The 23,114-nt window shown below is 44.4% G+C and overlaps 1 pseudogene; it reads left to right on the plus strand.

The window, feature by feature from the left end:
- Positions 1–1,553: 1,553 nt before the first annotated feature.
- On the plus strand, positions 1,554–8,550 carry LOC123048469 (S-norcoclaurine synthase 1-like; annotated as a pseudogene).
- The last annotated feature ends 14,564 nt before the right edge of the window (positions 8,551–23,114 follow it).

Raw genomic sequence — 23,114 nt, forward strand, 5'->3', positions numbered from 1 at the left:
ACCTGATAACTCAGGTATATAAACATCATGGTAACTTTTTATCTCGGAGGCGGGGGGGGGGGGGGGATAGTTGTTGAAAGCATACCTTGATAACTTCAATGTAAATAGTATGGTAATATACGAATCGCACACTTGACTTATGCACAAACACCATGGTAATTTTAGACTGGGGCAAAAAAAGTTCAAAACATACCCACGGTAAATTCTATATAAATAGGTGGTAACATACGCAAAACAGAGTTGATAATTAGGCATAAACATCATGGTAACTTTGAACTGAGGGTTGTAAATAGCGTGGTACTATAAGCATCGTATACATGATAACTCATGCGCAAACACCATAATAATTTTGACATGAGGGTAGGGGGATGGGAGGAAGTTGTTTGAAAATATAGCTCCCTCCCGATAAACTCCATGTAAATAGCACAGTAATATCCACGTTGTAAACTTGATAACTCACGTACAAAACACCATTGTAACTTTGAACCAGAGGAAGGGGGAGGGGAGGAAGTTGTTCGAAAACATACCCTCGACAACTTATGTGTAAATAACGTGGTAATATACGGACCATGTGCATGATAACACACGCACAAGCAACGCGGTAATTTTTGTCCCGAAAAAACAAGTTGACAATGTACCATGGTAACTCACGTATAAAGAGGATGATAATATACATACATCAGAGCTGATAGCTTACTTAGCCCATGCCTGGTAACTATTTGCACCGAAAAAATCATTAGAACATATCAACACGTGATCTAGTTTACTATATCTCATCGTGAAAATGATTTTTCGATCGGACAGACAGTTCACGCTATAAAGATATTTTAGTTTGAAAATTGGGAAGCATCTAAGATGACATCCATTTCCCCCCTAATGCATTCAGGCATGTGCATGTGAAGCGAATGTTTGAGGAACTATTTTTTATGCCCCTATAATTCCTTTGTAAACAACATGATAACTTATGCACAACTGACATGGTAACTTGCATAGCAGACGCGTGGTAACTGTTTTCCCGGAAAAAAATCGCCGGAACATATCAACATTGGATCTAGTTTCGAAGGTCTCGCCGCGACGAATCTTTTATGTGCAAACAGTTCTTTGATCGGAGCAACGGTTCAAGCTACAAACATTTTGAATTTTAAATTTTGTTGAAATCTTTGCTGACATCAGTATTTTTGTCTCACATACATGCATGCACACTTAATTAAATCAATTAGAGCTAATTAGCACAGGAGAGTAACTATACGCTTGGCTACATGTCATTCGTATCGGGAGAAGTGGATCCGACGGGGATAGACTCGTGCGGATCTGTTGGACGTTAGCACAGTCCACTAATATGAAACGGAGAGAGTACCCTCTATCCAGACCGTCCGTTCGCACCGTGATGTGCGCATGGAATCATCACATGCCCACCTTCTGTCCGCCCCAGCGTCATTAGCAGGAGTTGACATTACGTTTCAGTTAACTTAACAGTCTGCTATATAATAGCCTGATCGATGGCCGTAACTTGATTAGCGAGACCCGTAGTGGAGAGCTAGGTAGCTACACCGATGGAGGCGGAGGCAGCCAGTGGTAGCGCCAGCGAGGACAGCTGGTCGAAGGTGGGTACATCGCTTCCCGTCACGAGCGTGCAGGCCCTGGTGGCGTCCGCCGGCGAGCTGACGGTCGACAAGATCGGACGGTATGTCCAGCCGGACATCGACGCGCACGCCGTTCTCCCCGAGCTGTCCAACGAAGTTCCGGTGATCGACCTAAGCAAGCTCTTGAGGGCCGAGTCAGCTGAAGCTGAGGCTGCCAAGCTCAGATTTGCCTGCGCGGAGTGGGGCTTCTTTCAGGTATGTCACTCAAGGATTAAACTGCTACATAATGTCACTGTAGCTCACCTTCGATCTTTGAGATGGTTTTTTTTTGTTGATTAGGATCGTTGTGATTGTTGAAGAAGCACGGCATAGTAAACAAATAATTTTGTTCACCCGGCTTTTGCTTTTCTTTTCAAGAAAGTATATATTTAATCCCTCAACTCTTGGTGAAGATATTTAGTCCCCTAACTTTAAAACCAGAAAACTTGCATCTCTAACTCTTGAAACCAGACAAGTTCAGTCCCTTGTTTTGGCTGACTCAGTATCGCTGCTGACTCAACATGGTTTTGACCAGTCTTCATCCATGTGGCAGTATTTTTCTCTCCTCTCTTCTTCCTTCTCTGACTGGCTTACTGAGGCGAGGCATTTCATCAAACACCTTGCATGCACTGCATGCGTCTTCATGGCCGAACCCTCGCAAGTCCCTCTAGCCAACCACGATGCCTCTGCCCTACCTCGCCTGCCACCAGTACTGCTGGCCACCATGACCTTCCTGCACCTCGCTGGACATCGCGCCCCATTCTACCTCGCCGGACACCGCGGACCACGGCCGCCCCTGCTTCATTATGAGGATGAACGCAAGGAGACGACCAGGGTGACCGCGTAGGATGAAGACAAGCCTCGTGCTCGTCCTCGATCTCCTCTTCTCCACTGCCCGGGAGCACGTGATCCGGGGACCTGGGTGCGCGTGCGAGGGAACCCAGTGCAGGGGTGGCGCGCGAGGAGAAGCTCAAGAGCGCGTCGGGCATCTCCATCTGGTGCACAGGAGCAGCGGGACGAAGCAGCACCACATGCATGCTAGGCATGATAGCGGCGCTCCTGTACAACCTCTTGAAGGTGACGGTGGTGGGCGTGGTGCGGATAGTGGCGGACAAGTTGGTGCGCCGGCGTGCATGTGAATGCCATATCGCCCGGTTGTTTATGTTGAGCGCCCCATCATCGAGGACCGCAGCAGCTGAGACGACACCGAGCTGCGCTGCTCACCTGGCGAGCTGCAAGCGACATCGGGGAGAGCGCGACGGAGATGTTGATGCTGAGCTGCACTGCCCCAAGATACAACTTCCTTTGGCCTAGGTATAGTAGCCTCCTGGCGCACAGGGCGTCGGCCAACACCCGTCCGCGGTGTGGCGCATGTGCGCGAGCGCAGTGCATGCAAGGTGTTCGATTAAATATCTCAATAATACAATCTGAGAAGGAAGAGGTAAGAGAGAAAAATACAACCCCGTGGAAGAAGACTGGTCAAAACCTGATCATTGGTTCCTTATGGTTCCATTTTCTATATTTATTATTTCAACATAATATTCCAAATATTTTTTGTAACTTTTCAAGAATATTTATTTTAAAAATGTCAGTTCATTTAGTTATTTTTCAAAAATTTCAATTTATTCACAACTTCCAATTTTTTTTACTTTCTTCCCTTGAATAATTTTCCTGGTATTTTTCTTCTTCATAATTTATCATATTTTTGTGCAACTTGGTCGTCACATGGGGGAAATAATCACAACTTCAATTGTCATACTGCCCGGATTGTGGTCAGAGACCAAATTAGTCATCTTTCAAAAGTATAAGGTCAAAATTATCTAGTATTGGAGTTCAAAGACAAAATCTGGAAAGATACAAACTATACTTTTCTCTAAATATCAATTGATAGATCCACTCACTCCGTCCATCAAATTGTATTTGATAAGGCATTATTGTTTGTCCAATGAGTTTTCAGGTTGTAAATCATGGAATACCGGATGAAGCCATAATGGGTATAAAGGAGGACATTCAAAAGTTCTTTCAACTCCCCCTCGAAGTTCAGAATGCATATGCGCAGGACCCAGGGGGTCTTCAAGGGTATGGACAAGTGTTTGTTGTCTCTGATGATCAAAAGCTAGAATGGGCTGATAGGTTTGCCCTCTTCACCCAACCACCCCAAGCTCGCGATATGAGTTACTGGCCAAGTCAACCTCATACTTTCAGGTTAGACTTGTATGCTTGAGATATCTAGATATAAGAAGGAAAATGCCGTCCTTCTATTCTAACCATCAGATTGAGCAAATTTATTCATTTATGTTGGCCTTATTATTTCATCCCGTTTCAATGTTACACATCTCTCAAAGTAAACTACTATGATATTTTTTTTATGTTTATGCATTGGTATATATATGACACCAACCTCACCAAACAGACCTTACCACAATGACCTACAAAAGATTGTTGTCTTTATTGACATCTACCTATCCCAAGATGAAAGATCGTGGATGTCGCCTAGAGGGGGGGGGGGTGAATAGACACTTTAAAATAATTACGGTTTAGGCTTGAACAAATGCGGAATAAACCTAGCGGTTAATTTGACAAGCACAAAACCTACAACAACTAGGCTCACCTATGTGCACCAACAACTTATGCTAAGCAAGATAAACAACTAAGTGATAGCAAGATATATGACAAGAAACAATATGGCTATCACAAAGTAAAGTGCATAAGTAAGGGGTTCGGGTAAGAGATAACCGAGGCACGCGGAGACGACGATGTATTCCGAAGTTCACACCCTTGCGGATGCTAATCTCCGTTTGGAGCGGTGTGAAGGCACAATGCTCGCCAAGAAGCCACTAGGGCCACCGTAATCTCCTCACGCCCTCGCACAATGCAAGATGCCGTGATTCCACTAAGGGACCCTTGAGGGCGGTAACCGAACCCGTACAAATGGCAACCCTTGGGGGCGGTCACCGAACCCGTACACTTTGGCAACCCTTGGGGGCGGTCACCGGTACCCGTCAAATTGCTCGGGGCGATCTCCACAACCTAATTGGAGACCCCGACGCTTGCCCGAAGCTTTACACCACCAACCGACTAGGGCGCCCAAGCACCCAAGAGGAACAAGCTCAAGGGCACCAAGCACCCAAGAGTAATAAGCTTCTCAACTTGTAACTTCCACGTATTACCGTGGAGAACTCAAACCGATGCACCAAATGCAATGGCAAGGGCACACGGAGTGCCCAAGTCCTTCTCTCTCAAATCCCACCGAAGCAACTAATGCTAGGGAGGAAAATGAGAGGAAGAACAAGAAGGAGAACACCAAGAACTCCAAGATTTAGATCCAATGGGTTCCCCTCACATAGAGGAGAAAGTGATTGGTGGAAATGTGGATCTAGATCTCCTCTCTCTTTTCCCTCAAAAACTAGCAAGAATCCATGGAGGGGTTGAGAGTTAGCAAGCTCGAAGAAGGTCAACAATGGGGGAAGAACACGAGCTCAAAGGATAAGGTTCAATGGGGAAGAAGACCCCCTTTTATAGAAGGGGAAAAATCCAACCGTTATGTGCTCAGCCCGCACACGAGCGGTACTACCGCTCTGGCGGAAGAAGCAGGGAAAAGGAGCAACCAAACATGAACCTTGGGGCGGTAGTACCGCTTATAAGCGGTACTACCGCGCACCCCAGCGGTACTACCGCTGGAGGAGCAGAACACGGGACAAAAATGCAGTAGCGGTACTACCGCCCGACCGGAGCGGTACTACCGCTTATAGGTGGAACTGTCGTGCCTTACTGCCGTGCAACTACTGCAAAACTCGACACGAAAAATGCAAGACCCAAAATCGAGGCGGTACCAGCGCGGAACCGTAGCCGTACTACCGCTTATGGCCATAGGCGGTACTACCGCTTTGGACAGCGGTACTACCGCTTGGGGCGATAAGCGGTACTGCCGCTCTGGCCGCGGTACTACCGCTAGGAAACCAAAACTGCCATAACTTCTGCATATGAGCTCCGAATTGAGCAAAGTCAAGCTTGTTGGATAGAGGAAGACGAGTAGCATCAAAACAACGGCTGGTTATAGTAAGAAGAGGCAGGGGAGGTATGCCAACAAATAGAGGAGTGAAACCTCCAACTGAGAAGAACCGGCATAACCTCCAACATCGAAAACATCATAGAAGATGCGAGTGAACTCCGTTTTTGATGAACTCGAGCTTGTCATCAAGATGACCATAAGCTCCAAAACTCACAAAGAGAAGAACCAAACAAGAACCAACAAAGATGATGCAAGGATGCAATGGTTTGAGCTCTCTATGAACGATACGATCAAGCTACTCATCGAGAGCCCCCCTTGATAGTACGACAATCGATCCTATAACCCGGTCTCCCAACTACCATCATGAGACCGGTAAAATAGAAAACCTATCAAGAGCAAACCTTTGCCTTGCACATGGTCCACTTGAGCTAGATGATGACGATCTTGACTCCCTCAAGTTGGACCACCTTTCTTGGTTGTGTTGGCTCGATGAAGACTAGTTGATTGCTCCCCCATACTCCACTATGGGTGAGCCACTCTTCCGCACATCTTCACAAGTCCATTGTCACCACAATGGACGGCAAGCTTCAAGCATTTGATCTCTTCATGATGCTTCACTTGAACTTGCACACCGCAACATCTTCACAAGTCCATTGTCGCCACAATGGACGGCAAACTTCAAGCATTTGATCTCTTCATGATGCTTCACTTGAACTTGCACACCGCAACCTAACCCCACAAAGAACTCTCACGAAGATCATGGGTTAGTACACAAAGCGTAATTGACAATGCTTACGACACCATGGGATCGCTTGATCCCTCTCGGTACATCTTGTGCGCTTTGTGTGTTGATCAACTTGATTCACTCTTGATTTAGTCTTGATCAACCTTGACTCTTTCCAACTCTCTTCATTTGGATGATGTCTTGAAGGTAAACATGAATGATCACACAATCTTCTTCTTCAAGACATGCTTGCAATAAGCTCTACTCTCACATGACCAATCTTTGGATAATTCCTTAATAACACCTTGGTCACCACATAAACTCCTTGAAACCAACACATGGACTTCAAGAAAAGCCTATGGACAAATCCTTCAAATATAACTCAAGGCAACCATTAGTCCATAGAGATTGTCATTAATTACCAAAACCAAACATGGGGGCACCGCATATTCTTTCACAAGACCATTTGGTTTAATTCAACGAATTGTTCTTTATGAAATTTAGATGTTGCATATTTTACTAAAATCCGCCATAGGAACTAATGAATATTAAGTTTTCTGGAAAAATAAAATTGATATCAAGTCTTCTGGGTAAAATTTCAGCATAAATATCTAGGAACCGACTTTTTATGGTTCATGGCAATGACCAACAAAGGGCCGAACAGGGAACTATACAAGCAATGTTTTTTTGCCAGGCTTGTTATTTGTACCTGGTACAAAAACAAGCAAGGAGTAGTCATATAAAGACTAAAGTATTTCAATACCTACCAAAACCCAACATTAACAAAGAAACATTACTGTTGTTATGATCCCAGGAATTGTATTGAACAATACTCTTCAGAGGTGATGAAATTCACGCATTCTCTTGCCATCTTCATTGCAAAAACACTAGATGTTGATGTCTCAAGTTCTCAGGATGAACTACTATCCTCCATGCGCGTCAACCCCGGAAAAGGTTCTAGGCTTGTCACCACATTCCGATGGAGCTTTTCTAACTATTCTATTAGAACTTAATTTAGTTGAAGGCTTACAAATTAGAAGGCATGGTGCATGGATTCCCGTGAAACCGCATTGTGATGCACTGTTGGTGAATGTGGGCGATCTTCTTGAGGTATGCTCACACACACACTCTTATGTTAAATAGTTCTCATACCTGGGTTTGTAAAAGTACTACTCAGTTGATGCACTCCCTCTTATTCATATTACTTGTCGGTCATACGGATGTATCTAACATTGAAATACGTCAAGATACATCTGTTTGAGGGACAAGTAGTATGAATCGGAGGGCGTGTCACATATTAAATCATAAATTTTACCACGTCATATGTTGGTTCAGAAAAAATAAGCAAGATTTTTGCTTAGTTTTCTTTCTAAATATTTTGGGAGTTTGAGGGCAGAATAAGTACAGGGTCCACCTACCCAAACAAGCGAGTCATCGAGCCACCTTTGTAGCCCTCACACAACATCTTGGAAACTCAACTGAGAAAGCTCATTCTTAGTCACTGGAAAGACTCATTGTTTTCTCTTTATAAAAGTTACTTGGTTACTATTGTTCCTATTCTTTGGTTGTCAATAGGATTATGTTGCAATAAATGAAAATGAGCTTGTTAATGTTGATTTTCAATAGGATTATGTTGCAATAAACTAAAATTAGCTTGCTAATGTTCAACAATTTTCCCGCTATCTTCCTCTATTTGTTTATATAAGTTCTTTATAGAAGAAGACAAAATAATTAAGTCCTTACAAGCAAAGGCAGCTTTTTCTAGGGATGGCCGGTACACTCTAGCAAAGCAATAGTTGAATGGTGTACATGGAACATTTCCCTAAGACAATGTCATGTGTAGTTCCAAACTACTTCCAATTTTATATGACTGAGAAACTACTCTTTTCAAGGATATAGATAAGAAACTTGATATTTGTTAAATGCTATCTATTTATTATTTATAGATTATGACAAATGGGAAGTACAAGAGCATTGAGCACAGGGTCACCATCAATGCCCACAAGGAGCGACTATCCATATCAGCATTTCAAATCCCAAACTATGATGGAATTATTTCACCAATTTTGGAAACTACATAAGAGAAGATGTTATACAAGACAGTGAAAGTAGAAGAGTATTTAGGACTTTATTTCTCAAACAAACTAGAAGGAAAGAGAGCCCTGGATTATGCGAAGTTATCCGAAATATAAGGATTCTCTACTGTAATTTGTCGTTCTTGATAAACACTCTTAAACTAACATTTTATGCTTCATTGTAATGGATATACATTTCTCACCGGGACCAATCGGCGAGACATTTGTCACTTTATTTGAATCTTTGCATTTTTTTCCAGATATACATGTGATGAAATTATTCTTCAGTCACGCTTGTGAAACTTGGAAGATGAAAACCGGTATATTAAATTCTCTATTCCAAACCATCCATCAAGAAAAGTAGCGCCAAGGCAAAGATTGTAAGACTCTGGATTTTGGCCCTTTTTCTTTTCCTCCGAGAACACCTTGGATTTATTTGGAGTTTACCTTGGATCTTCACTTGAATGGCTCTTTGGACTTAGAAATTGGGATCATATTTACTTTTCTTTACACAAGTGGACCCAAGCCTCCAACACTAATATTTCTTCCCAAGTTCATCCATACACTTTTTCTCAATATATTCTTTTTCCATAAAAGAATATACCCTCAAGCACATAGGTTGTGAAGCAACCTATATTTTGCCATCCCAAAAATTTCCAAACAATGCTCATAAATTCTAGAGGTTAGTTAAACCCGCCTAGAAATGCCCCCCAAACACTTGTGGAAAGTTTCTCAAGTGAGCACACCATCCACAGCTAGTTTTTGCCACAACTTTTGGTTTACAAAGCAACTACCTCTTACCTTTTTCCAAACAAGAAATTTTTTGGCCTAGACACTCATCCTAGTACCCAGGCACCACACACGAAAGACCAACTCATGGCGCCTCACCATGTATCCTTGGCACGGTACAAAAAATTCATCGGTAGTAGTAATTTTAGACCTGCACGTTTGATTTGGTTCACTTGAAACAAATTACTTTCCACCTAGATGACCTATACTACATGCCTAGCCTACCCGACACAGTGCTAGCCACAAAAAGACACCCAGCCCCCAGTACCTCAGTGACCACGGGATTGTCATGCCAAAGGCGTGCTCTGCATGTCATCCGGCCCCTTGCCAGCCAGCCCCGGCGCTAGTGCCCGTCACCGGCTTGCCACTCTGCAAAAGGAAGCATTGCACAATCCTCCCCGTAGCCTCAGCGTCATCCCTCCCGTCCGTGAGCACGATCGACCATGACCACAACACTCCGCCATCCGTGAGCCACCATCTTGTCTATCTCGGCAACACAAACGTCCCCTTCGACGTACCCCCACGGCCCCTCCCATGTCCAGGCAGAGGCAGGCGCAGGGCCAGCTCGCTACGAGCTCACCCATGGCGGCACGGCAAGCCATGCCACCCAACCACGGCTAAAAAGGCCACTGCCCGTCCCCTCTTGCACTCGCACCACTTCTCCCACTCGCTCACATATCCCCTAGCTCGAGGGCACAACTAGGAGGGCTGCTCCTTAGAATCAAGCTAAGCACCGCCGCACAAGCACCACCGCCGCCATCCCTCTTTGCTCCACCCCAGCCCAAGTCACTTCCACCAAAGGCTTCCCTAGCCCTTCAAGGGAGGATGCCTTGCCCATCCACTTGATTCCATGCTGAATCACCTGATTCCAACGAGTAGGACGCCGTCGCCGGAGACGAAGATCTGCTCGTCGTTCATCCACCTCCCGGGAAGCTACAGGTACGGATGTGACTGCCGTCATCGCACCATTCTAGCCTGACACTCCCCGAGAACGCCGTGTCCCCTACGCCGATGAACGGTCGTTTGTGAGCCGTGGCGCACTCACCCCCTCTAATTGGACACCACCTGTCAGTGACTCCAGGCACGCCCAAAGCAGTACGTAAGTTGAGGTGTATTTCCACAATATGCCATCAACGTGGTTTTGATTTAAGTCATTTAAATCCATTTAAAATTTTCTGTTGACCCAATTTTGACCAAGCACAACTCCTAAATGATAGGTTCAAATGAGTTGATTCTTTTTGCACTACTTCTCTTTTGAAATTCTTTATCCACTGGGCACTCCCCTTGGCAACTGCCAAGCTTGGGGAGGTGCCCCGGTATCGTATCACCATCACACTTCTATCTTTACCGTTTTTCTTAGTTCGATCATATTGGTGATATCTTGATCTAGTAGAATAAAGTTTTAGTATGATTTAATTTTGAGTATTGCTTTATGATCCTTCTATGTAATTGAGTCTGTGAGCTATATATAATAAATATTAGTTTTGAGTCAAGGGCTTGGTTATCTTGCTATGATCTTGAGGGAATAAAAAGAAAATAAAAAGAAATAAAAAGAGATCATATTGATCTTATGGAGAGTAATGACTTCACATATAAAGAGTATGATGAATAAAAGTTGTTGAGAGTTGACAAACATAGTTTTGGTCATCGTTGCAATTAATAGGAAGTAATAAAGAAAGAGAGGTTTTCACATATAAATATACTATCTTGGACATCATTGTGAGCACTCATTAAAATATGATATGCTAAAAAGTTGATGTTGGACAAGGAAGACAACGTAATGGGTCATGTTTTCTTATATCCGAAATAAAGTATATTGTCATGGATCATCCAACATGGTGAGCTTGCCTTTCTCCCTCATGCTAGCCAACTTCTTTGCACCAAGTAGAGATACTACTTGTGCTTCCGAATACCTTTAAACCCAGTTTTGCCATGAGTGTCCACCATACCTACCTATGGATTGAGTAAGATCCTTCAAGTAAGTTGTCATTGTTGCATGCAATAAAAATTGCTCTCTAAATATGTATGATCTATTAGTGTGGAGAAAATAAGCTTTATACGATCTTGTGATATGGAAGCAATAAAAGCGACGGACTGCATAATAAAGGTCCATATCACAAGTGGCAATATAAAGTGATGTTCTTTTGCATTAAGATTTCGTGCATCCAACCATAAAAGCACATGACAACTTATTCAATTAAATCCTTCATGGTTGATCGAGTCATAGTGCCACTGAATCAAGCCTTTCCATGCAACCACATGTGCCTTTGTGAGAAGGCCCTAGCATGAGTTACAACTAGATGATACCCCGCGCGTTGATGCGGGATTTGGTTGAAATAAATTTTGATCAAATTATATTAGATTGGTAGGAGACAAATCTTTCAAAATTCAAAGACGACCGTTAAGCAACAATCCAATGTATATATTGATCTCTGTTGCAATATTTTGCTAATAGTAAATAAGTGTAAGAAAAAGCACCAAAGCGTGAAGTGTATATATTGAACATGTTGCATTTCGCCAATACATGAAGAAAGCAAAAAATACAGAATCACATAGAGGAATGGTCAATAAATAGAAGGGCGAAATAGTAATTTTGTATACCTTCTCCGAATCAAATGGGCAGTATGCAGCACCCAAAAAAGGTATACAAATGCAGAATCAATGTATGTTACAACAATTTGTCAAAAGATTAACAGAGAAAAGGGAAGCAGAAATATGTACTACATGAAATAACTTGTTGGCCACAGCAGAAAATCATTTCATGAATCAATTAATAACATTTAATTATCTGTGCATCACAAATGAAATAGCGGGTAAAATCGTAACATACTTAAGGGTGTACATATTTTGAATTCTGATGCCTATATATATACATAAACAGTGCAAGGGATGGCTTGAAGCTGCAGCTCTTATATCAAGAGAAACTGTACACTACCCTGTTCAATGGAGTAAATTACAAACTTGCATACTGTTAGAAAAGCATAGTTCGAAATGAAAACAGGAAAAGAATGACACAGTATACGTATAGTAAGTGGCAACAACGGCAGTAAAGTGGAAAGGATTATTTGTGAGCGAAACAAAATTATTTCTTGGTACGCATCATGCCATTAGACGTCAGTAATTGCTGGAAAAGCATGAGAAAAGACATCTATTAGCAATCAAACACCGTGTAAGCAAAAAAGATATATACTTCCTTATGTCCATGTGAAAGAGCATGATGCTTTGCTTCATATTTTGGCCTGTGATGACGCCACATCTCTGTAGCCATGCCTTTCCTACATAGAACTGCTCGGCAATCCCCATCATTTGCAACCAACAACCTGCGAGATAAGAACAAAAACAAAAGTTTGCATGCATATGCAAATACAATCATATTGTATCACAATGTAGAGTGTATCTGTAGGAGTTTTGACTGCATGCTCATCATACCTTCCAAAGATCAAAGCTGTAACCTCTAAGAGTTGTGGTTCCTTATGATCGACTGATGACTAAATCATCTGCAAAACCCATAGCAAACAACAATATAGCAGCTACTTACAAAATTTATTACATATATTTCCGGATAGAAGTTCTTGATGAGGTGACATAATATGTATGTTTATATACAACAGTAAGTGAACGATCTAGAATCTAATGTGAAATCCTTGTGCCGTGGAAAGTGCTTGCGGATGGCCCTTTCCTTGACATACCTGATGGATAACAATAACCTAAGATATGCATGGGAATAAAATAAAATGCTGCACACAGATAAGTTACATATCTCTCTTCTTGTCTGTGGGCTTGCACCTCTAAAGTAAAATCTAGATCAAATATAGCAAACACAAATCAACAAATGCAAACTTTAAGGCTTCATGGTGAGCAATATGACATTTACTGCCACTACAACAACTATATGACAAACATCTTGTCGACTTACATAAAAAAATATTTTTCACAAATAAACAGACTGCAAAAGACCTGAATTCAGGGATATGAATAAAAGAACATGTGTATAACATTAGTTAGAAAGATATCAATGGATATGAAAGTTTTGAATCGGCATAATGATCTTAACTAACCTTTATTTATTTTCCTTATTTTTTATACATAAGTGGTCTACGTTTATGCCCTGTACTTACTCAGAAGCAACACCCCTGTATGTTTCAAGGGTGAGACCATGAGAGTAATAAATTATTACCAAGGGCATACAACTTTTCAAAGGTAGTAGATCACCAGGGAGCATATGTACCAAAGTTTGCAGGGATAGTTGTAGAAAACACAATTTAAGGAGGAATCCTATAAGCAAATTTAGTACCAAACTGTTAAGGGGCCATGACTTAACTGAAGAATAATACACTATCAAGAAACAATACTCTTGAGTGTAAGGACCCAGATGTTTGACAATCGTCTATGCCCCTTGCCGTTTGGGAGCGGAATATGAGAAAATTGGATGGAAAATTAGTATATTGCTTGGATATAAATATTGGGGAGAATAAGGGAACGATAAGTGACGTTTGAATACCTTTAATTAATTTCATGCATTTTAGTTTCTGCGTTATTTCAAGATAACCTCTCTCTGCAAAGCTGATTTAATTCTGCAAACAAATAAGGAGATGAGTAATCGCAGAACATGATAACAGTCCGGAGAGAGAGAGAGAGAGAGGAATCAGATCGGGTAATACTTTTTGTGATGGCAGATTATAATGAGATTGAGCTCTCGTCCCCTCTTTGCTACGAGACTATCAGCTACTATGGATGTGGAATCTGTTGGACAATCGGTGCTCGAGGGAAGGACGAACTCCGGCGCTGCGCCCCCGTGTGACGGTGGTGAGGAGGCCCTGAGGAGGTGAGGTGGGCTGGCTGCTGGCTTGGCAGTGAGGTGGGCTGGCGGCAGGCGAAGAACGAAGGGGCAAAATAATAACGTAAATAATGTGATGTGTCGCGAAAGCTGATTGAAAAAAATAAAAGTGATGTTGCTGACATGGCTTGATGATGTGGATGGGCTGCATGTCAAGATAAATCATGTAGTGGGGAGCTCCTATTTAGATATAGTAGATTATGTGTCTTAGCCGTATCACCAAAGAGTAATGGTTGGGCTTTCAGTATCTCCTTGGCTGGGAGATTGCCATTCAGCTACAAGAGCATGGGTTGGTAAGATTGTGCACAAAGAAAGTTTATGGCATCTGGTAGTGGATGAGTTGTGTCATGGGGTGGTAGGGACCCAGTTTCTCTCTCCCAGGACTAGCTTACTGGATGTTGGTGGTATGTTCAGAGGGCCATGCTATAGACGGGATTTGTTGGATTGTTATCCACAGCGTTGGAAAAATGTTCAATCTCTGCAGAGTGTAGAATCTATTCGAATAGCCGAGTCCCAGGTACTGAACACCGTTTGTATTAAGTCACACTATTTGATCAAGGCCATCAATGAAGGAACACAAGAGACACAATTGTTTGGAAATGCAGCATGCAATTTCAAAAAAATTCCTACGCTCACGCAAGATCTATTTAGGAGATGCATATCAACGAGAGGGGGAGAGTGTGTCCACGTACCCTCGTAGACCGAAAGCGGAAGCGTTTAACAACGCAGTTGATGTAGTCGAACTTCTTCTCGTTCCGACCGATCAAGCACCGAACGTACAGCACCCCCGAGTTCTGCACACGTTCAGCTCGATGACGTCCCTCGAACTCTTGATCCAGCAAAGTGTCGAGGGAGAGTTTCGTCAGCACGACGGCGTGGTGACGGTGATGGTGAAGTGATCCGTGCAGGGCTTCGCCTAAGCACTACGACAATATGACTGGAGGCGTAAACTGTGGAGGGGGGTGCCACACACGGCTAACAATCATTGTTGTATGTTCTAGCGGTTCCCTCCCTCATATATATAGGTTGGAGGGGAGGAGAGGTGGCCAAGGGGGCGCCCCAAGTAGGAGGAATACTACTTGGGCGCCTCCCAATTCGGCCTCCCCCCTTCCATATTCATCCGGAGGGGAAGGAAGGAGGAGGGAGGAGAGAAGGAAGAGGGAGGCCGAATTGCTCCCCTTCCTTTCTCTCTTCCCCTCTTTCCTTCCCACTTATTTTGGATACATGGGGCATACCAGCCCCCTAGGGGCTGGTCTGTCCCCTTCTTGGCCCATTAGGCCCATGTAGTTGCCGGGGGGATGCCCGGAACCCCTTCCGGTGACCCGATATGTATCCGGTACCACCGGAACACTCCGGTGTCCGAATATCATCATCCAATATATGAATCTTTACCTCTCGACCATTTCGAGACTCCTCATCATGTCCGTGATCTCATCCGGGACTTCGAACAACATTCATCACAAAATCACATAACTCATATAATATAAAATCGTCATCGAACATTAAGCGTGCGGACCCTACGGGTTCGAGAACGATGTAGACATGACCGAGACACCTGTCCGGTCAATAACCAACAACGGAACCTGCATGCCCATATTGGTTCCCACATATTCTACGAAGATCGTTATCGGTCGTACCGTAATGACAACATACGTTATTCCCTTTGTCATCGATATGTTACTTGCCCGAGATTCAATCGTCGGTATCTTCATACCTAGTTGATACGTCTCCGTTGTATCTATAATTTTTGATTATTTCATGCCAATATTATTCAACTTTTACATACTTTTGGCAACTTTTTATATGATTTATTTGGACTAACTTACTTATTAAGTGCCCAGTGCCAGTTCCTGTTTGTTGCATGTTTTTGTTTCGTAGAAAATTCATATCAAACAAAGTTCAAACGCGATAAAAAATTGCGGAGAATTATTTTGGAATATATGTGATTTTTAGGAGGTGCAATCAACGTAGACGGGGGCCCACAGTGCCCACAACCCACCAGGGCGCGCCACCAGGGCCCAGGCGCGCCCTGGTGTCTTGTGCCCTCCTCGAACGTCGGTTGGACCCCTTCTTCTGGCGCAAGAAAGATAGTTTATGGAAAAAATTCGTGTAAAAATTTCAGCGCAATCGGAGTTACGGATCTCCAGGAATTTAAGAAAGCGTGAAGGGCCAGATCTGGGGAACGCGAAACAGAAGAGAACAGAGAGGGAGATCCTATCTCGGAGGGGCTCCCGCCCCTCCGCGGCCATGGAGACCATGGACCAGAGGGGGAACTCTCCTCCCATCTAGGGGAGGCCAAGGAAGAAGAAGAAGGAGGGAGGCTCTCTCCCCCTCTCTCCCGGTGGCGCCGGAGTGCCGCCGGGGCTAGGATCGTGACGGCGATGTACATCAACAACCTTGCTACCGTCGACACCAACTTTCTCCCCCTCTATGCAGCGGTGTAACACCTCTTCCCCCCGCTGTAATCTCTACTTAAACATGGTTCTCAACTCCATTATTATTTCCCAATTATCTATGGTTATCCTATGATGTTTGAGTAGATCCGTTTTGTCTTGGTTAATCGTGATCTTGGTTGGTATGATTGTATATTTTATTTATGGTGCTGTCCTACGGTGCCCTCCGTTCTCGCGCAAACGTGAGGGGTCCTCGCTGTAGGGTGTTGCAATACGTTCATGATTCACTTATGGTGGGTTGCGAGAGTGATAGAAGCTTAAACCCGAGTAGGTGGGTTGTTGCGTATGGGATAAAGAGGACTTGATACTTAATTCTATGGTTGGGTTTCACGACCTTAATGATCTTTAGTAGTTGCGGATGCTTGCTAGAGTTCCAATCATAAGTGCATATGATCCAAGTAGAGAAAGTATGTTAGCTCATGCCTCTCCCTCATATAAAATTGCAAGAATGATTACCGGTACTTGTTATCGATTGCTTAGGGACAAATGACATTCTTATTGACAAAAGCTATCCACTTTTATTACCTTGCATTTTATTCGTAGTTTTATTCTCGCAAAATAGTTTCATACTTGTTTTAGGTAAAGCAAACGTCAAGTGTGAGTAGAGTTGTATCGGTGGTCGATAGAACTTGAGGGAATATTGTTCTACCTTTAGCTCCTCATTGGGTTCGACACTCTTATTTATCGAAGAAGGCTACAAACGACCCCCTATACTTGTGGGTTATCAAGACCTTTTTCTGGCGCCGTTGCCGGGGAGCAATAGCGTGGGGTGAATATTCTCGTGTGTGCTTGTTTGCTTTATCACTAAGTAGTTTTTATTTTCTGTTCTAATTTGTTCTCTATCTTTAGTTATGGATACACTAGTAGGAAAATGGGCTTTTACCCCGGTTGGTAAGGGCCTTTTGTCCCGGTTTTCGAACCGGGACTAAAGGGTCGTTACTAAAGCCCTAACCCTTTAGTCCCGGTTCTTACACGAACCGGGACAGAAGGTCCTCCACGTGGCCGCTGCTGCCAGCCCAGGCAGGGGGGCCTTTGGTCCCGGTTGGTGCCACCAACCGGGACCAATAGGCAGGGCCTTTTGTCCTGGTTGGTGTCACCAACCGGGACCAATAGGCATCCACGCGTCAGCATTTCAGGGGCTGGGGTTTTTGTTTTTTTTTGAAAGGGGGGGGGGGTTGGGGGGTTAATTTAGATGTTTCATATATTGTGTTAGCTAGCTAATTAATAGAGAGAAGTGTCCTCTCTTATCTCCGTGCTTGGTCGACGCTACGTACTATATACGTATGGAGAGGACTAGACACGCTAGCTAGTAATCAAATGAAGGAAACAGAAGATCGTCATGAACATATGCATATAGAGAGAAGTGGTATCGACCACCTCTCCTTCTCCGAGAGATTGGTCGAACAACAAGTTCTCGTATATCTATCCGACACTACCGGCTACATATATACAATAATTATCTCTTACAATACAATCTCCTAATTAAATTGTAAGAACACAAGGTCCATATAGTATTCTCCGTTTTCAGCGATCACGTGGTCAAGGAAGAATGCCGCCAATTCCTCTTGAATTGCTCGCATACGATCTGGTGTAGGAGTTCATCCCGCTTCCGAAACATCTAATTTGAAGAAGGGGGTCAATACATATATATATGAATAAATGAAACTCAACACAAATGATGGTAATAAAATAAAATTGTGAATATTATTGCTTACGCACTTCATATTGTTCGTCAGAGTAGCCCCGCTCACAGGTCGTGTAGCGGATGGACTCGCAAACGTAGTATCCACAGTAATTATTCCCGGGTTCCTGCCACAACCACTTTACAAGAAATAGAGGTCAATCAAACTGATAAGCAAGCATGCTAAATGGTATTGATGAAACTAGCGCTTGAATCACTAGGAGATGCGCGGAACATGCTACTATAGTACTTACTTTCGGGTGTTTAAATTGCAGCTTCTTCGGCAGTCCCGGAGCTTTTGTGGTGAATTTTCTCCAAACCCTGCCAGACAAAGAAAACAATTACTTGATATCAGGAAATGAACAAAGTTGCTGATATGGTGGATAATGATCGATTTAACTTACTTCTCGAGCATTTGAGTCATGTTCGCATAGTCCTGGGGATCTTTTCGTCTCGAGTCTAAGACGGTTACTACTCCCTGCTCAAGCTTAATCTCTAGGAGAATAAAGTGGAAGCTGCGCATGCATGCATAAGTCATCAATTACATTACCATAACCTGGACTAATAAGGGAAACCGAATATGCACAAGACAGTAACACTCACTTGAAGTTGTAAGGAAAGAGTATTATATCTTTGTTTTGATTTAATACGAACGATCGTAGCAAGTTGTCCTCGGCTTCTTTGGGATGTTTTTCAACCGTATATGCATCTATGAGATTTGTGTTAATGAACCCAATATCACCGATTTGTCTTTTCTTCAATTCGGCGATCTTCAATCTGCATAATATAGTGAGGATAATTATAAATACATGCAATGAAAGAGCTGACCTATATAGAGAGACTTAATGACAGAAGTAGTACTACTTACAGACAGTAGCAAGTGATCGTTGTTTTATCGAGGGCCTTTTGATTGTAAAACTGGAAGAAATCCTCAAATAGAACATTCAGCAGTTCAATTCCAACGAGGTCATGCTCCGGTTTAACTCTCAGCATCAAAGTAGTCATCCCATCAGACTCTCTGCAGGTTTTCATGTACCAATCATGTAATCTGCATCATCGTTGTTAGAGATCTTTCATCTTTGACGAGAGGCTTCCCGTAATGGTATTTGTGTTCGTCCACCTCCATGATTTCATAATGTACATCGTCGGGCAGGTAATCTCCAAGATTGCTATAACCGGCCACCATCCTCGGAATATTAGCGACGATGTCTTTTGACACCTTGAGCGGCACGATTGGTTCGCTTGTTCGCCGAGCTGGGCAATTTTTTCCCAGCTCGTCGTTCTTTTAACCTTTGATCACTGACAGTACTTCCCGACCACCCCGCTTCGGCATATGTCTTTGCAAGAATGCGCTCATAGTTGCCTCTCGGCGGAGACTTTGGTGGTTTTGTCAGGGCAGCCAGAGTGCGCTTTGCTTTCACCGGATCTACCTTCTCCTCCAGAGGTGGACGTTTCTTTGCTTTCACCCCTTCAAAGAAGTTTGTCATTTCGGCTCGCACGATCTTCCTGGTTTCCTCCTCGGTCCTCTCGTATGGTAACTTCTCTGGAGTCTTCAGAGAAGGACCGAATCTGTATTGCCTCCCGCCTCTGGCAGCTGTACTGCTAGACGCCGACAGAGCAGAGGAGCGGCTGCGGCTGTCTTCTTTCCTTGCTTACGAGGCGGAGGAGAAGGACTACGACGCGCCGAAGCAGCCGCAGCGGCGGCGGGTCTCTTCCGCCCTTGCTGGCGAGGCGGAGAAGGAGGAGGCTGGCTGCTCTGGCGCGCCGGCGCAGGCGGAGAAGGAGGCGGAGTGCCGCCACGCGCCGGAGAAGGAGGCTGAGTGCCCTGATCACTCGCCGGAGGAGGAGGCAGAGGAGGAGGCGGAGTGCCGCCACGCGCCGGAGAAGGAGGCTGAGTGCCCTGATCACTCGCCGGAGGAGGAGGCGGACTGCCCTTAATCGCCGGAGCCGTCCAGTTCGGAAGGTTGATGAGCTCCTTCCGCCATAGGCTCGGAGTCTTCAGAGCTAAACCCAGCCGAGTCTCCCCTTCACCGGTAGGGTGGTCAAGCTGGAGGTCCTCAAATCCCTCCGTTATTTCGTCCACCATCACCCTAGCATATCCTTCTGGAATCGGCCGGCAGTGGTAGGTTGCGCCGGGTTCAGGAGGTAAAACAGAGCCAACAGCCGCCTTGACTTTGAAGTTCTGCCATTGCGCCATAAGGTGGCAATGTTGAGACTCCGTGATAGCATCCACGGGGTAGCTAGCAGGAGCCGTCAAGACATGCTCCAGCTGAAGCAGCTCGGTGGAAGCCACGCTGCTTCTTCGCTGAGCTGGTGGGGTAGCTTCGGGGGTAGTCATGTCGATTGCTGTCTCGTTCCTCTAGCGCTTGAACCCTTTCGTGCAGCTTCTGAATTTGGGTCTGCTCCATTTTTTTCCTCCTCTCCTGGCTTTTGTAACCACCCGCGTCCGGAAAACCAGCCTTCCACGGAACGGAGCCTGGCGTGCCTCGTGTCCGTCCAGGGTGCTCAGGATTCCCGAGGGCCATTGTGAGCTCGTCGTTCTCTCTGTCTGGAACGAACATCCCTTCATGCGCTGCATCGATATATTGCTGAATCTTCTTGACTGGTATTCTCAAAAGCTCGTTCGTCCAAACGCACCTCCCTGATACAGGGTCCAAGGTTCCGCCAGCCCCGAAGAACCAAGTCCGCAACGGTCTGTCCAGTTCATTGTCTGTGGTTCGATCCCTTTTTCAAGCAGATCATTCTCAGCCTTGGCCCACTTAGGCCGGGCTTTGAGGTAGCCACCTGACCCCGTGCGATGGTGAAGCTTCTTCTTCGCAGCATTCTTCTTGTTTGTCGCTGACATCTTCTTACTCTTTTCCGATGTCTTGTGGGCCACAAATGCGGGCCAGTGATCTCTGATCTTCTCATACCGGCCGATGAATTCCGGTGTCTCTTCTCTGTCGACAAACGTTTTCAGCTCATTCTTCCACCTCCTGAATAGGTCTGCCATCTTCTTAAGAGCATGAGACTTGATTAATTGCTCTTTAACTGGCTTCTCCGGATCCTCCTCTGGCGGTAGGGTGAAATTTGCCTTCAGCTCAGTCCAAAGATCATCTTTCTGCATATCATTGACATAAGACACCTAGGGTCTTCCTTCTTAGGCTTATACCATTGGTGGATGCTAATCGGGATCTTGTCCCCAACTAGAACCCCGCACTGAGCAGCAAATGCATCCTTTGTCCGGATGGGTTCAATCGGTTGGCCGTCGCGCGCGATTGCTGTGATCTCAAACCTTTCATTCGAGCGCAAATTTCTCTTCGGGCCTCGTCTCTTTACTGCAGTTGTGCTCGATCCAGAGAGATAGAAAAAAGAAGAAAGACGAGTGTTAATTAATATGTGTACATACCAAAACAATGAATGCATCAATTAGCTAGTCAGCACAGGCTTAACTAATATACTTACCTGGCCGTACTCTGTTCGGTCACCGGAGCCGTCACCACGGGCTCCTTCTTGCACCAGCATTGGGACACCGGAGCCATCATAATCATGTCTTTCCTCCTCGACTCTTCGATCACCGTAGCCTGCTTCTTCACCCTGTTCTTCCAGACCATCATTGTCGTTAAGATACGACAAGATATCACCTCCGGCTAAGATTATGTCCCCCAACACCTCTTCTGCTTGCTCGTCTCGTCCGTGCTTCATTGTTTCTGCAAATATCACAACATGGCAATTATTACACAAACATGATAGCAGGTGGTTAGTGCAAATGTAGACCTAGCTTATTCCGGGTTTGGGGTGGCCTCGGCAACGCTTCAAGGGTAGGGGCGCAGCGGGAGGGGGTAGGAGACCGACATCGCTTTTTTCTACGGTTTGGGTGTCCTCGAGAGTTTTGGTCGAGCGAGAGGGACGGGGGGTGCTCCCGTGGTATAAGTTATCACGGTCGAGAGGGGGTATAAATATCGACCGTCCATCATGTCGAAGTTATCTGGGAGGGAGTTATATATATCGAGAACGACGACATACATACATGGGAAAATAATGTTATCGGGGAGGGGGTATATCGACCCCCCCCCCCACGTGTTGAAGTTATCGGGAGGGGGTTATATCGACAACGACAATGAACGTACATGGGAAAATAATATTATCGGGGAGGGGGTATATCGACCCCCCCTCGTGTTGAAGTTATCGGGAGAGGGGTATATCGACGACGACAGACTCGATAAAACATAAGAAAACGAAGAAGAAATAAAAAGAGGAGAAGAAGAAAAGGAATAGAGGAGAAGATCGAAGAAAAAAATAAGACAAAAAAAGAGGAGAAGAAGAAAGGAATAGAGGAGAGAAGAAGAAAAATAGAATTTTTTCTATTTTTTCTTCTTCTCTTCTATTCCTTTCTTCTTCTCCTCTTCTTTTTCTTCTTTTTTCCTCTTCTTATTTATTTCTCCTCTTCTTCCTCTCCTCTTCTTCTCCTTTCTTCCTCTTCTTATTTTCCTTTTTCCTCTCATTCATAAAAAAATGTTCAAATAGAAAAATTTCGAAAAAAGTAAAGGTTTTGCCTAATGCATTGCTCATATGAATATACAAACATTTGCATATTCTACAATAATTAATATCACCAAAAAAACTATGAACAGAAAAAAATCCTAACTTTTCTAAAAATCTATCTTTTGCTTATATACATGAACATATACACAGAGAACATATATACACTCAGAACATATATACATGAACATACATATATATACACAGAGAACATATATACATGAACATACATATATACATTTTTATAAAAATGCAATAAAAAGACAGGGAGGAAGGGGGCAGTGCCGGCCCTGACCAAGGCGACGGCGGCGTGTCGGGGCAGGGGCAGAGGCGACGGCGGCGTGGTCGGGGCAGGGGCAGAGGCGTCGGCGGCGAAGGGCGGGGCAGGGCGATGGCGACG

This window comes from Triticum aestivum, chromosome 2D (assembly GCF_018294505.1).
Source record: "Triticum aestivum cultivar Chinese Spring chromosome 2D, IWGSC CS RefSeq v2.1, whole genome shotgun sequence".
Classification (NCBI taxonomy): Eukaryota; Viridiplantae; Streptophyta; class Magnoliopsida; order Poales; family Poaceae; genus Triticum; species Triticum aestivum.